Source organism: Octodon degus, unplaced genomic scaffold (assembly GCF_000260255.1).
Source record: "Octodon degus isolate 3935 unplaced genomic scaffold, OctDeg1.0 scaffold00060, whole genome shotgun sequence".
Lineage (NCBI taxonomy): Eukaryota > Metazoa > Chordata > Mammalia > Rodentia > Octodontidae > Octodon > Octodon degus.
The window spans coordinates 2,563,103-2,581,456 of record NW_004524636.1 but is presented as its reverse complement, the minus strand read 5'-3'; the positions used below and the strand labels follow the sequence as shown (position 1 = coordinate 2,581,456).

At 43.3% G+C, this 18,354-nt stretch overlaps 1 pseudogene; it reads right to left on the bottom strand.

Annotated features, from left to right (window-relative positions):
• Positions 1–16,436: 16,436 nt before the first annotated feature.
• Positions 16,437–16,818, bottom strand: LOC101573615 (annotated as a pseudogene).
• Positions 16,819–18,354: the final 1,536 nt, after the last annotated feature.

Genomic DNA, 18,354 nt, shown 5'->3' with positions numbered 1-18,354 from the left:
CAGATCCCTTGCTCTAAGCTAAGCCATGAGTGTCCTGCAGTGGCCCTGGTTACTTTCACCCAGCTCATCCTAGGGTACAGCCCATGTATGTCCCCAGAGAGCCACTGAGCCATGCATTTCACAGAAACACCCCCCCCCCCACATGCTCTCCTCACCCACCCAGCCCTCTCATCCAGAGCTCCACCCCCTCTACAGGTGAGGGCACTGCCCCATCACAAGCCAGTCTCTCTGTCCCTCCTGTTCTGAGCAATGACAATTTCTGGGGAGAGATTTGGGACCTCTGTCACCCACCCCTCAGTGACCTGCTCTGACTCCTCAGAGCCCTCTTGACTCTGATTCTATTCCAGTCCTGTTACACCCCCAGGGACTACATGTTCAACATCTACTTGGAAAGTAATTTCTTTTTTTCTTTTTTCTTTTTTTTTTTATTTTTTGTGGCTCCAGTGGAGCACAAAACCAGATGCTTATAAAGCCTAAACTGGTCCCCTAGTCTCTGCCTGGCCTACGACAGCTCCCTGGAGCGGGGTGGACCCAGGTGACTCTGAGGGGTGAGGCCTTTGCGAAGGAGTATTTGGCATTGTTCTCAGGTGGCCCAGGCTTCTCTTCCCCCACCCTGCCCCTTATGCGGAGCAGAGAAACAAAAGAAATGCTGCATGTCTCCCCCACCTTGGGAGAGTACATTCAGAAACTGCTCTGGTATAAGGGAACTAAAGGAGGAGCGGAAGATGCAGTTGGAGTTGAGAAGAAACAGAAAATGGGATACCACAGACTGAGCTTTCAAAGCCAGGAGCCAGGTAAGGATGTACTGGAAGCACTGGCAGGCACCCCAGCTGTGACATTTATGCTTATTTCTTTCAAGAATCACCATTCAGGGGCTGGGGAGATGGCTCAGTAGAATAAGTGCTTGCTTGGCAAGCACAAGGGCCTGAGTTCAATCCCTGGTTCCAAAAAAAAAAAAAAGAATCACCATTCACCAGACGGACTCTACCATATTGTTCATGTCTGACTTTTTCTGTCCTGCCAGAAACCAAAGAAGGAATATCAGTTCCTTTTCCTGGGAGAGAAAATCAGATTGGTCCCATTCCTCATTTGAAACAAGCCACCAAAGTCATGGGTGACAGGCTAGCCTAAGGATTGGCACTACTAGGGCAGATCTACCAGCAGGGCCAGGTAGGTAGGAAGGAGATGGATGAGGTGGGATAAAGCACCCTAAGGAGACCATGCTTCTCAGAAAGAAGGGAACAGGGCAGATAATGACTGACATTTCTAGCATGCTGGATCGTCTGAGAACAGAGCCAGCAATAAGGGAGCTGATCGATAGCTGCCTCAGGCCCAGGGCATTCATTTTCTCACTCAACAACGTACAAGGTAAATGCATTGCTGGAATTGACAAGCTCTTTCTATCTGCTTCATTATCTTTGTTATATGGGCTTCTGTTCTCTGTTACCCTGTGATCAGTGGTTCCATATTTCATTTTTTGCTCATGGCAGAGAACAAAGGAGAAGAGATTTAACTGTAGAACTTGTCTCCTTTCATCAAGCTACCAAGAGCCTGCCCAGAACCACCCGGCCAGCTGCACACCTCCACTCAGGTTCTGACTGGCCAGAATCAAGTCACATGCCCACCCTGTTGTGAAGGCTAAGGAAGTACGTGTGACTGGTTTACAGCAGGGATTGGAAAGTTCTACAGGCCCAGTTCAGCCCACCGCCTGATTTCGTATAGCCCTTCAAGAGTGGGAAGAAAATAAAAATAAAAATTTCATGACTTGTAAAAATTATATGAAAGTTAACTGCATAATATCATTTGGACCTCTTGACCTACAAAGTAAATTTTATTAACTTGACCTTTCCAGGAAAAGTCTGTCAAGACTTATTTCAGGGAAATGAGGAACACTGAGGCCTCCTGTTGGGCGCAGTGCTATCCTGAACCAAAATCAGGACTCTGGCAAGAAGCTACAAGAAATGATGTGCTGGCACCCTTCCGTGTCTGATACATGTGTCATCAATACATTTCAAGGCTATACATAGTTCTTTAGTCTGACAACAGCATAAACTAACCCCGACACACACACACACACACACACACACACACACACACACACACACACCCCACAGGACCCTGGCACAAATGATTTATTTTGGAAGCCCTCTGCCTCAAAGCTCTTTCACAGGATTTGGGTAGAGACCTGTGAAAAGGAAAGAGGGCACCAGGCAATGTCTGTCAAGTGGTGCCAAGAAGCTAATCCTTAGCACCACAGTCCCAGAAAGCAGACCTCACCACACACACTGTCTTGTTCACTGGAAAGTGAGATTTGTAAGCTGAAGGAGAACATGCTAGGTTTTAATGGGAAATTCATAAGGATTACAAAAGCTAGTGTCATTGTGCTAATAAATGAACTTGATGGAAAGCCCAACTGTGGACTGAAAACCACTTCAAGAGCTGAAAGGCAGAGCCATGTAATTAGTGGAAGAACCTAGGGTCAGGGTTCTATGTCCTAGTATGTCCTGCCTGTTTCCATGATTCCACCTCCCTCTCCACCCGAACTCAGGCTTCACCTGAAGCTCTTTCATCTTGCTCTGTGCTTTCAGATTCACATTGTCTCTAATCTCCTCTCTCATGGATCCATTTCAGAGCAGAACTCAACAAGACAATATTGAGAGCTATCATTTGCACATTTTCAGGGACCATTTTTATCATCATCCTAATGGCCAAGCCTATAAGTACAAAAGGCCTGGATCTTACTCAGAGATTAGGTATTTGGTTCCTTCTGCCCTGTTAGTGAAATGCACCTGTACAGATGGGGCCTAAGTACCTCCTGACATCCTCTAACTAGCCAGTATCCAACTGAGAACAAATAGGTGAGATCACTGAACAACACATGCATTTGAGCACCTACTATATGGACAAGAGAAAAATGACTCTGCCTCCTCTGTGGAGTTCTCAGTCTAGAAAAACCAGAAATGATGGGTAGTAAACAACATCAACACACAGTAGTTTACATGATAAGCCAAAAAATATAGGGAGATTGCACTTTTAGACCTAGTACCCCAAGAAGTTTCAATGAGAAAAGGCCTGGGGGCAGTAAGAGAGTGAGCCATGACAGTCCCTGGGAGAAGCATTCCAGGCAAAGGGGGAATGCACACGCAAAAGTCTTTACTTAGAAGGGTAGGGGCATTTTCAAAGATTGTCAAAGTGGCCAGTGACTGTGGCAGTTGCAGTGGTCCAGACAAGAGATGAGTAGCTTTGCCTGAGTGATAGAGTAAGGGTGATGGGAAGAAGTGGATTCTGGGAGATTCTGGAGGTGAAGCTAGTATGTGCATGTGCCACACCCACACTCAGCAAATCCTTCCTGGGTTATAATCTAGACCCTCCTAACTCCGTAGGGGTCCTTAAAATCTCAGGAAAGATTTTTAAAATCAAAGACAGTTACCTCAATTTAAGTTGGTATCCTGTCAAGTAATTTGTAAGAACTTAACCCTTTATATACCAAGAAAGACCTAAAACAAGGATAAAAAATCAAGACAGTTATGAAAAGTAAGTTATCAAACACCCATTTGCACTGTGGGGACCCCAGAATAAGGAAGCCGAAGGGGGTCCCTTGCCAGGTTTTCCCCCTTGCTCACTCCCTGCCCACAGTATCAAAGGCACCACTGGTGGGGGTAAGGGAAAGACTTGCCACCTCTGCACTGTGTAGCTTCCCACCCTGCCCCTAACTCCAAGAAGTCTTTCTCCAGTCATTACACCTCTGGCCACTGCCCGGCTGCCCATGAACTGCTTTATTAACAGCTGAACGTCACCATGCATCTCCTCCTCATCCCCTTCAACACCTGGCTGTCCAGATTGATGAGTCTGGGATCAGAAGGGACCTAATAACCCCAGAAAGATACTGCAGTTTTTCAGATGCTTCATTTGATGGCAGAGGAGTGGCCAGTGGCTGTGAATTGTAAGAAGTAAGTTCTCCCTCATCAGCAAGAATTAAGCAACAAGTGTAGAAGCTCTTTTCTAAATTCGAGCAAAAAGAACTTAAAAAATACCAAGTGGCTTCTGTTTCCTGTAGCTTCTTGGGCCATAGCTGGACCAAAAAATGTATCCCATGGCTCGAGTCCCTTGGCTCACTCCTGCCACGCCTCCTTGCTGAGGATGAGGTCATGCTTGCCCTGGGCATCTTCCTGTTGCTCAGCCCACTGCTCATCCTATCACTAGGGCCCTGAAACATCCCTCTTGGGCTGGATGACTCCCCCAAGGAAAGATGAATCAGCTCTACTGCAATAATTCTATGGAACAAGCCATCCTTAACTTCAAATTACAACAGCAAGCATCTTTTTGCTTGTTGTATCTGCAGATCTGAGATTTGGTTCTAGGCTTTTATGGATGCAGAAACAATCCTTTTTTATCCCTACTCTCTCTGAGTCATCAGCTAACTGGGGCACATACTTCTGTGACAAGTAGGAAATATGCAAGAGGCCTAAACCAACTGCACGCACATGTTAAAAACTTCTACTCCTATAGCATCATAGCTGCTTATGTTCTATTGGCCAAAGTAAATCACATGATCAAGCCCAAAATCAATGTGTCAGAAAATATACTCTGCTCCAGGGGATAAAGGAAATGACTGGATACTTGCTGAACAATTTTCCAGTGTATCATAGAGTGTCTGGCTCTTCTGGGAGTCAGCCCTCTATCCTGCTGCAGCTCCCTCCAGGATCCCCCAAGGTGAAAGCAACAGGCAGCCAGAGGCCATCCTTACTAGAACTCTACAACACAGGAGGGCTGGCATGCTTCCAGCAAACAGCAGCTCCTACAGGAAAGCTGGGCTACAGGCAGCAAGAGCAGCTCTATTCCTAAATGAAGGTGAGGTGACTCCCTGAGTAGAGAAGCAAGGTGTAGTGGTGGGGCAGCAGACTCTCATCCAGAGGGAGAATGCTCCTGGCAAGAAGACTGAGGTGACATTCCTGCATCTCTGAACCTCTTCTATTCACTCTATCTGGAGTCCTGGCTTTGGTTCCAAGACCTCCTCTTCAGCTACTCCTTCAGTTCAGCCTTCTAGGTAGTACTGGGCTCTGCAACATTGTCCTAAGCCTCAGCACTCCCTCCCTAGCTTCTGAGATTAGACAGGCAGGCTCAGTACATGTAGCTGCCTTCTACAACCATAGCGATGCTATGGAACAGCCTTAGTGCTGTGCAAGAATAACTTTTCTTGCTCAAGTGTCCAGGGGCAGCTGGGCTTGGCTAGCCACATGTTCACTTCCACCCTACTTTCTGGCTAAAGTCACATGACCAAATAGGACTCAAGAGGTGGAAAATAGACTTCACCTCTGTATTCACTTTTAAGGGATTCCATAAAAAACTACCACAGACTGGGCAACTTAAACAACAAATTGATTTCCTCACCATTCTGTAGGTCAGAAGCCCAAGATCAGGTGTTGATGGGATAGGTTTCTCCTAAGACCTCTCTTCTTGGCCTGTAAACTGGGTGTCTTAGTTACTTTTCTCATGGCGGAGACAACAGTTAAGGAATGAAAAGTTTATTTATCTCACAATTTGTGGAAGTTTTATTCCATAATCAGCTGACTCTAAGGCAGGGTAACAAAGGGCAACAGTTCGTGGCAGCAGAAAAGAGCAAAACACAGGCAATTCTCCTTAGGTCCCTTATATTGTATGCAGGCTACCCACCCTAGGACCGGTGTAGCCCTCACACCCTTAATCCCAGCACTGGGCCAAGAATCAATCACAAACTCTAGAAGCTGCCCATGACTGCACTGCATGAGGCTTTGGGAAAACATCTAGACACACATCACAATTCAAATTGTACACGTCTATGTTCTGATCTCCTCTCTGTACAAGGAGACTGATTGTGTTGAATTAGGACCCATCCTCAATCTGAGTGCAAACTAATTAACTCTCTAAAAACCTTGTTTCAAAATATAGTCACAAAGGCCTGGAGATATAGCTCAAGAGCATAAGTGCCTGCCTGGGAAGCACAAGGTCCTGAGTTTAATCCCGAGTACTGCAAAAAACAAACAAATCCACAGTCACATTCTGAGCCATAACTGAAGGTTAGGACTTCAGTGAATATGAGGGGAGAAACGGGATTCAGCCAGTAATGACCTTGTTAGTAGGGGCAGAAGCAAGGTCACAATGAAAAACATGCAGATGTAGGAAAGAGAAAAGTACTAAGGTCACTTTTGTCCTCTACCTACCATAAAAGGCGACATCAATCTAGCTCTTGCCTTGAACTATATTAACACTGGTCCAGAGGAGGTGACAAGCTCTTGTAGCCTGGAACAAGGACCCTTCCCGCCAAACCCCAGGACTGTCCTGTTACTGGGCCCAGCTTTCCCCATTTCTGTGAGAATTATACAGTATCTTGTGCTGCACATGCTTTGAATATTTTAGGAGCTGCGTGGAGGGACTGAGGTTTTCTGACCTAAATAAAGGATGTTCGAGGATAAAGGAAAGCTGCAGACATTCTCAAACATAAGTGAATTATTCTTTTTAAAAGTATATTCTGATAAACCCTAGTTCATGGAAATACAGGAAAAAATAACAAATCTGAAACACACACAGGATATAGCCAAAGTTACAAAAGAGAATACCAAGAATAACCTTAAACCACTAAACAACATAAAAGGCCAATTTTCTAAGAAAACCAAAATTTCCTAAACTGGGTCTCCATTAAAAAAGTAGAAAGCCTTAACACAGTATTAACCATAGAGAAATTAAGGCTGTAGTTAAGTAGCTACTCAAAAAAAAAAAAAAATTCAAGAGACCCAAGCAGTTTTATAAATAAATTCTTTAACTCTTTGGGAAGCAGATAATTAATGTTTCACATATACTTTCCCAATCTGTGTGGTAAAAAGATACAAAGTTGCCCAAGTTATTTTTATGGCTCAAAAGAAAAAGTAAACAGGATACTTGTAAACATAGATTCAAAAATCTAAGTAAATATTTGAAAAGAAATCCAGCAACATGGAAACAATAATATATCATGATTGGTGTGATGGAGTGTACCATTGTCAAAACATCTGGCACATCCTGCTGGGCGGGACCATATGCCTGCCTTGCTGACGTCAGACTTCATCACGGACACTTTGGCCAAGGAAATCTGGATCAAAGTGTCACATGCCACCGTTGAACAGAAGCACACAGACCCTCTAGCATCTTTTTTCCACACTCGATCAACCTGGGTCCTAGAATTAAGAAGATATGAAATCAATTCTCAGTGACATGAGCAAGAAGTAGTTTTCTGTTTTTAGAGCTTAGCCTAAGCTGACTAATACAATAAGATAAAGACCATCCTTAAAATACAAAGAAATCAAAAGTAGTATTACTGGGGCCAGGGAGTTAGCTCAGTTGAATAAGCGCTTGCCTGGCAAGTTTACTCCCCAGAATCACAAATAAATAAATAAATATCCAAAAACTAATAGTCTTCTGTTCCCCAGCAATAATCATTAGGTGACATTTCAAACTCAGATAGTAAAGGATTTAAAAGCTACATTTGTTGGGAGGTCCGGGGAGATGGCTCAGTGGAATAAGTGCTTCCCTAGCAAGCACAAGGGCCTGAGTTTGATTCCTGGTTCTGCAAAAAAAAATAAAATAAATAAATAAATAAATAAATAAAAAGCTGCATTTGCTGGAAAGCACTGACTCTTCACTTGGACCTACAGTTGCCTAATGAGTAACTAAATGCATCTCTACCTTCATTTTTTATCTGCTTCCTTTATTACTCAAAACTTGGGTGTCAGATTCCCAATTGGCTCTATATATAGGGATAGTTAATCACGTAAGCATTGTCTGTCCGAAAACTAAAATTTTTATTAGTCTAAATTTACCTAACCTGTCGCAAGCCCCTTCAAGACTAAGGACACCAAGATAAGAGTGAAAAAAATGTTCTCAAGATATCAGGGACAATTGGATGTGGTGGCACATGCTTATAATCCAACGCTGGGGAGGCTGAGACAGGAGAATCGCTATCTGAACTCCTGTAACAACAAATAACAAATAAAAAGATACCATTCAACTACGGCTTTTACAATACCCCATTCCAGACCCTGTAGAGTCTGAAGTCTTCCGCCATTGCCCTAACCCCGCAGTCACCTTGGATTCCAGCAGAGCCCGTGCAGACAGGTCACTCATGATGAGAGCCCCTCTAAGCAGGAGCAGTCATTTCATGGGAAGGAGATTGTCTTCTCAAACAATAAGAACTTAGAAGCCACCTCCCAGAACTTGGACAGAAACAAGGAGCAACAAGACCCCAGCGGCCTCAGCAACCCCAGCTGGCCTTTATCCCTTGTTAAGGGCCAGCCCGACCTTGGGGATCTGTGCTCTATCTCCTTCAGCTCTTCTCCTCAGGCTGAAGTCCTCCTGTATTTTCTCATCCTTCCCAGTTAAAGCTTTTGCCCATGAGTTTGTGCTCTTTGCCTCAGTGTTAGTTTCCACTACCACGGAAACAGAACATCCCTTAAATATGGTGCCAAAATCCATGTGGAAAGGGCAGATTGCACATCAAGTGACATTGGAGATGACCGCCAATGGTGAGGCATGAGCAGCAACCTGGATCTGTACCTCAGATGTCACAAAATCTCAACAGACGCAGATCTTCAGGCCCACTATAAGTCAGGGGCCCCATAGCGCACCTCCTTGAGTTCAGTAATTAGCTACAGTCGCTCAGAGAACTCAGGGCCATATTCTCCTGGCTTATTATAAAGAATATTATAGAGACAGCAGACAAACAGCCAGATGAAGAAACACACAGGGCAAGATGCGGGTGGACACTGAGTGGCCACGCCTGGCCTGGGTTCCCTGCCCCCAGCACCTTCACGTGTTCAGCACCCAATTCTCCAGATCTTATCTTTTTGATAAAAAGGGGTTTTGTTGTGTTCTGGGGGGACTGGTGTTTTGTTTTGTTGTTTCCTTTTGGTTTTGCACTACTACAGATGGAACCTATGGACAATATCCCTAAGCTACATCTCCAGCTTTTCTTTTTAACTTTAAAAAAAATTTTTTTTAATTTTTTAAAGAGTACAAAACACTGTTGCAACAGAAAAATTACAAGTGATATAGAATTTCAACAAAATAATATTAATTTCACAGTATTTGTTGTAATGTGTAGTGTTGTCTTACAACCAGTTATTCTTTTTTTAATTTTTTATTCATTTTAATGAGAAAAAAATAGCAATGAAGCAGTTTCAAATGCCAGCTTATTTTTAAATTTATGTTTTAGGGGCCCAGGAGATGGCTCAGTAGAATAAGCGCTTCCCTGGCAAGCACAAGGATCTGAGTTCAATCCCTGGTTCCGCCAAAAAAATAAATAAATAAATAAATAAACAAATTTATGTTTTATTTTGGGGACAGGGTGTTGTTAAATCACTAAGTTGCTGAGACAGGATGTAAACTCGTGGCCTTCCTGCTTCAGCCTCCCAAACCCCAGGATATAGGTGTGTAGTGCAGCACCAGCTACCGAGAGGTTTAATAGAGCTTCATCTCTAGCCACTCCCCCCCTGAAGCCCGTGCATGGAGCTGAAGGGTCCAGCTCTCAAATTTTCTAATCAGGTGGTCTTTCTGCTGACTGACCCCGTGCTGAGAGCAGCGAGGGGTGCACACCACGCACCATAAGTCATCCCATTAGCACAAAGCCGGTGTGACCAAAAGGGAATCATTATGAATAACCAAAATGGAAATTGTAACAGTTCTATGAGCTCTGACAAGAACTGGAGACCAAATACACTCAGCAGTCCCCTCTGTCAGGGATTTCACTTTCCACAGTTTCAGTTACCCGGGGTCAACTGCAGTCCAAAAGCATGAAATATAAAATTACAAAAATAAATTATTGATGCTTTGTGTTGTACACCATCATGAGTAGCAAAATAACTCCTCATACCATACTACCTGTCCTGTCTAGGATATAAGTCACCCCTCGGCAAAGGCAGCCGTGCTGTGCACCCCACTTTCCTTCATCACTTAGTGACAGCTGTCAGTCAACTCCCCCAGTAGCACAGCGTGTGTTCCAGTCATCCTTGTTTAAGAATGGCCCCAAAGCCATCGAGGCAAAGAAGGCACCAGGACACAAAACATGGAAGGAGAATTCATTCTGGTACTCTACGGCAACAAGGCAAATGACAGGGGGAAAAATACACATAGGAAAAGGAGGTAGAGCTGGGATGTGGTCCAGTGGGACAGCCTTGCATGCATAAGGTCCTGGGTTTGATTCCTAGCACCAGCAAAACACAAAACAAAAAATTCATTATATAAGAAAAGAAGATCGAAGAAAAACTAAGGAAATCTAAATAAGTGATAAGCCTTAGTTAAGAATCATGAACCAGGCCAGCCTGATAGCTCAGCGGACTAAAGTGCCTGCTTAGGCAGAGCTCAGCAGCTGGGGTTCGATCCCCAGTGTGCCTGCCAGCCCCGCCCACGGGGCGCGCTGCGACGGCCACTGAGACGGCATGGTGGCACGTGCCTGTAATCCCAGCACTTGGGAAGCTGAAAACAGGAGGATCACTACTAGTTCGATCTACATAGTGAGACCCTGTAGACCCTGTCCTAAATACAGAAAGAAAAAAAAAAAAAAAAAAGAATCATGTACCACTTCTGCGAGTGGTGGCACTTACCTGCAATCCCAGCACTTCAGAGGCTGAAACAGGAGGATTTCCATGAGCTTGAGGCCAGCCTGGGATACACAGTGCGCTCCAGGCCAGCCTGAACTACACAGCAGGACCTTGCCTGATGATGATGATGATGATGATGATGATGATGATGATGATGATGATAATAAATATTGTACCAATATTAGTTGATTAGCTGTAGCAAGTGTATACTAAGGTAAGATATTAATAATAGGAAAAATTGAGGGAGGAAAGATGCGTTATCTGCTTACTTTTTCTGATAAGTCTAAAACTCTTCTAAAAAGTAAAGTCTATGAACAAAACCTGATAAGACCATAAGAGTCACACTGAAAGGGTAAATACACAGTCACAGCTTGAGACTTCAGCACTGCTCCCTCAGCAGTTGGTGAACTAAACCGGAGGTCAGCAAAGGTCGAGAACTGAGCAACACCACTAGCCAGCAACATGGAATCGCCATCTGCAAAACTCTCTACACAATAACAGCAGAACATACCTTCTTTTCAAACAATCATGTTGCAAAATCCCATGCCCGATCCCAGGCCATAAAATAAACTTCAATAAATTTAATAGAACTCAAGTCCTACAAAGAGTGTTCCCTAGCTGTAGCAGCATCACATTAGAAGTCAGTAACAGAAAGACAACAGGAAAATCTCCAAAAACATGGAAACTAAAAGCCACACTTTGAAACAACCCACAAGTCAGAGACGCCTCCAGGAAATTGTAAAAATTGAACTGAGTGAAAATAAAATATGGCTTATCAACATTTGTGGGGTGTACCATGAGCAGTGCCGGGAGGGGACTGTGTGGCTCGTGGTTCTCGTGATTTTCCTCTTATGAAAGAGGAAACATCTCAAATGACCGCCCAGGGAAATGGCTCAGTAGAATAAGTGCTTGCCTGGCAAGCACAAGGGCCTGAGTTCAATCCCAGTTCCACCAAAAAAAATCAAATGACTGGCCAGCTATCAAATTAGAAGAAAAGAAGAGCAAAGTAAGATCAAACCAAGCAAAAAGCAGGAACTACTGATAAAATACTAAAAATAAAAACTAAAAATAAGTGACAAGGAAAGCAGTAGAGAAAAATTGGTGAAACAAAAGGCTGCTTCTTCAGGTGAATGGATAAGGAAGGTGTGGTGTATATATACAGTGGACTATTATTGAGCCACAAAGAAGAAGGAAGTCATGTCACTTATAAGAAAATGAGAGGGCCAGCCAGATAGCTCAGTGGACTAAAGTGCCTGCTTAGGCAGGCTCAAGGACCGGGTTCAATCCTCAGAGTGCCATGCCATCCCTGCCCCAGGGGTGAGCTGAGACAGTGATTGAGACTGGGCATGGTGGCATGTTCCTGTAATCCCAGCCCTTGGGAAACTGAAAACAGAATCACTACAAGTCAAATCTGTGTAGTGAGATCCTGTAGACCCTGTACTAAATACATTTTTAAAAAGTTAAAATCAAAGCTGGGCATGGTGATGTATTTCTATAATGCCTAGTTACCAAAAGACTGAGATATAAGGATCACAAGTTTAAATTCAGGCAAGGCAATTTAATGAGACCCTATCTCAAAACATAAAAAAAGAACTTGAGATAATAACCCAAGCAAAGGCCCTGGGTTCAATCCTCAGTAGTATAAAACAAACTAACTAGCTAACTAATGAAATGAGAAAACTCTTTTTTAAAATGTTACAAATACTAGGGCAGGGGAGATGGCTCAGTGGAATAAGTGTTTCCCTTGCAAGCGCAAGGGTCTGAGTTCAATCCTCGGTTCCGCCAAAAAAAAAAAAAAAAAAAATGTTAAAAATACCTCCTTTTTTTCCGTATTTTAGGGAAGAGTCTACAGGGTGTTCAGGGTCTTATTACTAGATCAGACTCGTAGTGATTCTCCTGTTTACAGCCTCCCAAGTGCTGAGATTACAGTCCCATGCCACCACACCCAGTCTCAATTGCTGTCTCAGCACGCTCCAGGGGCGGGGCTGGCACAGCAAGCCCAGGGAGTGAACCCCCAGCCCCTACACCTGCTTGCAGGTGCTTTAATCTGCTGAGCTATTTGGCCTGCCCCACAAATATCTTCTAAAAAATGGAGACACAAATAATCTACAATGAATAAATTAAACCTACAATTTCAAACTTTCCAAGGACATGATCACACTAATTTTAAACTCTTCCAAAGACTACAGAAGGAAGGAACCCTTCCAAATTCATATCAGGAGGCCAGAAAAACTTTGACACTAAAACCAGAAAAAAAAACTTACAAGAAAGTATGGGGAACAGCTGGAAGTCTTGTAACCTGCTAGAGGATACATCGGTTGCTACAACCACCTGAGAAAACTGGTAGGCATCATCCTCTGACACTGAAATGACTACATGACTCTGGCTCTCTGAAAAACCTGATGTGTTGCTGAGTGTCCCCATCACAAGTCCGTCAGCACAGGCCGACCCGAATGTGCACACAGATCACCTGTGTATCTTGTTAAGATAAGATTCTGACTCAGGCCGGAGAAGCAACCCAAGACTCTGCATATCTAATGAGTTCCAAAAGTTCTGGCTCTGCTGGTCTGAGGAACAAGCTCTGAGGAGCAAACAGCAGGCATTACAGTAAAGATGTTTGCTGTGATGTCCCACAAATAATCCTACAAAAAATGAAAACAAAAAAGAGGAAGAGAAAGAGTTCTGTGTAAACTGTGGGCCCACCTACTGGGTAGGGCCAACAGTGGATGGCTGTGGAGGGTCAGGGTAGGAGATGGAAAGTAGACCCATGAAGAAGCAGGGTGACACTCTCAGCTAGCCCTGGAGGGTCCCAGGGCCTCAACTTCCTGAGCCTGGTGTTGGCGGTCTGCTGCCCAGGGTGGCCCCAAGCACACTTCAAGGCTACTTTGTTGTTTGGGGACTTGGGGAGGGAGGATGTGCTTTTTTTCAGTGCTAAGAACTGAACTCAGGGCCTCAGGCATGCTAGGCAGTGCTCTGCTACTGAGCTACATCCCCAGCTCTTCTAAAGATGTCTTTACAGAAATGCGGGCTGCAGAGCTCTGGCCATCAGCTGTTGTGAGATTAACGTGGAAGAGGAGCAAGACAGAGACACGCAGTGAGCCAGTGCCAGCTCCCTGCAGGGGAGCCAGGGAGGCATCCTGCTTCCCAGCAGGCTGCAGCGTGGGAGTTTGGAGCCATTATGCCCTGATCTCCTAAAGCTAAACAACTCATACACTGTGGCCATCAGTCTTTCTCCTAGTATACACCCAGTAAAAATGCACTTATCTCTCCACCAGAAGAGATATACAGTGTTCACAGCCATTGTTTTTCTCCTAACTTGTTATTGCACATATTTGTCATATGTATTGATAACACTCATCATAGAGAATTTGTACCTGTACATAATATATTATACTTCTCCTTTTTCCCCATTCCTTTCCCTCTCCCATTTGCACAGGCTTTGTTCCATTATTTTTCCTTCTATTCTTTTCTTCCCTTACTCCCCTTCTTCCCCTTCTCATTTGAACATTGTTATGGTTTGTGTCTAGTTGTCCCCCCAAAGTCTCATGCAGTCCTGGGACAGCTTCTGGAGTTTGTGATTGACTATTGGGGGTGTGGCTGCTGCATGCTCCCTGGGGCAGGTAATCTGCATTACAATGAGAGGAGGGGAAAGAGGCTAGCTAGCTGCCTGAGAAGCAGCCCCTGCCTTTGCTCTCTGCTCTTTGCCACCACCCTGAATGGTTGCTCTCTGCCTTGAAGCCAGCCAAGTATGGACTGAACCCTCCACTAACTGGGAGCTAAATAAGCTTTTCCTTCCTTCATTTTGGGTGTCAAGTATTTGTCCCAGCAGTGAGAGAAGAGTAGCTGAGACCAACATGTTGTTCCTACTTTCCAGGATCTATCCTCCATTATGCTCCTTATTTACCCTTTGGGTCTCTCACACAAGGAAAAGTGCAATATTTAAAAATGTGGGTCCAATTTATTTTACTTAAGGTTATGGTCTTGAGGCTAATGGTCTTGCATGTTTTGCTACAAATGATTGAAGTTTATTTTTATTTATGGCAGAGTAGTATTCCATTGTATATAAAAACCGCACTTTCTGTGTTCATTCATCTTTTGATGGGCATTTGGGCTGTTTCCAAGATTTAGTTATTACGAACTGAGCAGCTGTAAATGTGGATGTACAGATACACTGTGTTTTCATGCTGTTAACTCCTTCAGGAAGACACCCAGGAGGGGAAGAGCTGGTCAAATGGAACAGCAAGTTTTAATGCCAGCACTCGGGGAAGCAGAATAACAAGTTAGTTTTTTGAGGACAGTCCATCGTGATTTCCACAGAAGTTGTACCAGTTCATACTCCTTTCAACAGTGGAGAAGGGAGCTTGGTGTGGTGACCTATGCCTATAATCCCAGTATTTAGAGGTCAGCCAGGGATACAAAGTAAGTTTAAGGCCAGCCTGAACTGCATAGTGAAACCCTGTCTCAAAGTAGAAAAGGGTCCCTTTTTCTTCCCAGACTTGCCAGGATTTGTTATTGGTCGCTTTTGTGATGGTAGCCCTTCTTTCTGAAGTGAGATAGAATCTCTGTATTGTTTTAATTTACGTTTCTCAAAGGATTAGTAAACATTTTTTCACATATTTATTTGCTGTCTGTACTTCTTCATCTGAGAAATGTCTACTCATTTCAGCTGCCTGTTTTTGGATTGGGTTTTTTAATTGGGTGGGTCTCCTTTTCTTTTTAGTTCTTTACGTACTGTGGATGATAATCCTTTGTCAGAGGAGTAGCTGGTAAAACTGTTTGCCCATCCTATGGGTTGCCTCTTCACTCTGCTCATGGTTTCTTTCGCTGAGCCACTGTTTTTCATAGCCAAAAACTTCCAATAAATCCTATCTCCATCATCAGTGTGGGTGCAAAAAGCATAGCAGATCACACAATGGGATATTATCCAACAGTGAGAAAATAAAAGTATGCTTATAGCAAGTACAAACACGTGGGGCTGGGGAGATAGCTCAGTGGCATAAGTGCCTGCCTGGCAAGCACATGAAAAGAAAAATGAACTATGCACAAACTAAGACATTGGAAGTCCCAAAGTGATAGTAGTTTGGGCCTGAAATACCACCCTAAGGCCCATAAGCTTGGTCCCCAGCCTGTGGCTACACAGGAAGTGGTGGAAACTCTAAGAGATGGAAGCTGGGTGAGGTGGTCCACACCATAATGCCAGCATTCGGGGAAGCAGAATAACAAGTTCAAGTCCCACTGGGCAACTTAGTGAGACCCTGTCTCAAAAGAGAGACAAAATTGATAAAGAGCTGGGTGTCACTCAGTGTAAAAACCCTGTGCTCAATTTCCAGTATTAAAAAAAAAAAAACCCACAGATGGAGCCTTATGGGAAGTTAGGTCCCTTGGGGGTCTGGGGTGCCCTCAAAGTAAAGCAGGGCTACAGACCGGCCCCTTCCTGCCTCTGCTTTCATCTCAACCACCATGAGCAGGCGTGCTCAGCCACACTTCCTGCTGTGATGAGCTGCCTCACCACAGGCCCAAAGCAATGGGTCCACCCAACCATGGACTGAGACCTCTAAAGCCATGAAACAAGATAGACATTTTCTCTTTATAAGCCAATCATCTCAGGTTATTTTGTTACAGCAACAGGAAACTAACACACCCTTATTGAAGGTAATGCCCGAGAGAAGCATAGAAGACATTTCTGTTTCTTTTTGTTTCTTTTTTTTTAAAGGGTAGAATTAATATTTTATTGTCTTTTATAATCAGATGGCAGTTGGGTATATAGTTTCCATACTTACTTTTTTGTAAATTAAAAAAAAATAGTTTTAAATGCTGTAGTTACGTTCTTCAGAAAACACAGACTAACTCATTAATGGTGGCTTCAAGCTTCTCCTTATTAGTGCTGGAAAACTCACTCACCTTCTCCACCTTTTTATAAAACTGGTAGGTTGGCGTGCACTTGACTTCACAATCTGCAGCAACATCCTGACAGTCATCCACATCTACTTCAAGGAACAACATGTTGGAATATTTTTCAGACAGGGAATGAAAGAAAGGTTTGATCATTTTGCAAGGCCCACATCATGTGGCTGAGAAATCAGCTAGTGCAAGTTTATCTCCGGCAGCAGCCAGGGCTTCCTGAAAGGCCTCTTTGCTTTCGATCTGCTGCACCATGCTGGCTGCTGGGGACCTGGCGAGCTACCGAAGCAAACAACGGAAGCAGATGGAAGGTGCGGTACAGAACTCCCATTTCTGTTTCTTAATCCAGGTGCTGATTCCATGAGCAGATTCAAAATCCATAAATATGTCCTCTCATGATCACTATGATTATATTAGAATGGATAAGTTGCTATTTATGATTAATTACCATCATTATCATTATTATGGGAACTTATTTTGTCCCCGTGAAGAAGACAGGTGTTTTTGTGAAAATGAAAGATTTTATTGTTCAATTAATTTTATTGGTACAATTTAGATATACATAATGCTCCCATTCACCACAGGGAATTTGTACCTGTATATGATATATCTTAGCTCCTCCTTTTTCCCCACTCCCCTCCCGTCTCTCCAACCCCTCTTCCCCTCTTCATTCTAAAATCTTGGTATCCATTTTATCCTTTTTTTCCTCATTTTGCCCTTCCACCCACCCTCCATTTCCCTTTGAACAGTGACTTCCCATTCCACAGTATTTATTGTACGTATGGATTCTGATTTACACTTTCAGTTTCTCACATCAGAAAGACAACATGATATGGACACATTTGTCCTGTTTTCACTTAAGACTGTAGTCTCAAACTCCGCCACTTAGCGTAATTTTAATTTGCATCTCTCTAATGATCAATGATTCTTTTTTTTTTTTTAAGGAACCAGGGATTGAACTCAGGCCTTTGCGCTTGCCAGGCAAGTGCTTATTCTACTGAGCTATCTCCCTGGCCCTCTAATGATCAATGATGTTCAACATTTTTTCATATATTTGCTATTCATATATCTTCTTCTAAGAAGTGTCTATTCATTTCAGATGCCCATTTTTGGATTAGGTCTTTAATTTAGAAGGTGAGATTGTTTTTTTCAGTTCTTTATATGTTGTAGATATTAGTCCTTTACCTTAAGAACAACTGGCTAAGATGTTTTCCCGCTCTGTAGGTTTTCTTTTCACTCTGTTGATTTATTTTGCTGTGTAAAGTTTTCTAATAAGATGAGGTCCCAGTTGCTGATTCTTTGAATTATTTCCCCTATAGTTTAGGTTTTGTTCATGAAGTCATTGCCTACACCTACGTCTTCAAAAGTTCTACCTATTCTCTCTTCCCGCAGATTTAGTGTTTCTGTTATAATATTTAGATCTCTGATACATTTTGGCTTTAGTTTAGTGCCTGGTGATAGACATGAGTCTAGTTTTACTTTTCAGCATATGGAAAGCCATTTTTCCCCGTACTATTTATTAAAGAGGCTATCTTTCTTCCAGTAAACATGTGTGGCCCTTTTGTCAAAATAAGGTGGCTGGGGCTGAGGAGTTAGCTCAGCAGTCTATCCACCTGCTTGTCAAACACAAGGACCCAGGTTCAATCCCCAATACCAAGAGAAGTATCAGCATATATAGTTAGGGTAAGAATCCTACCAATTAACTGCTAGTTTCAAAAGCCTGATGGCTAACTACTACAAAGACAACAATATGCAATGCATTAATTATTGTAACTGTCCTACTAACCTGTTTTGAAACTGCCTCATTGCTATTTCTTTCTCAATAAAATTAATTAAAATAAAAAAA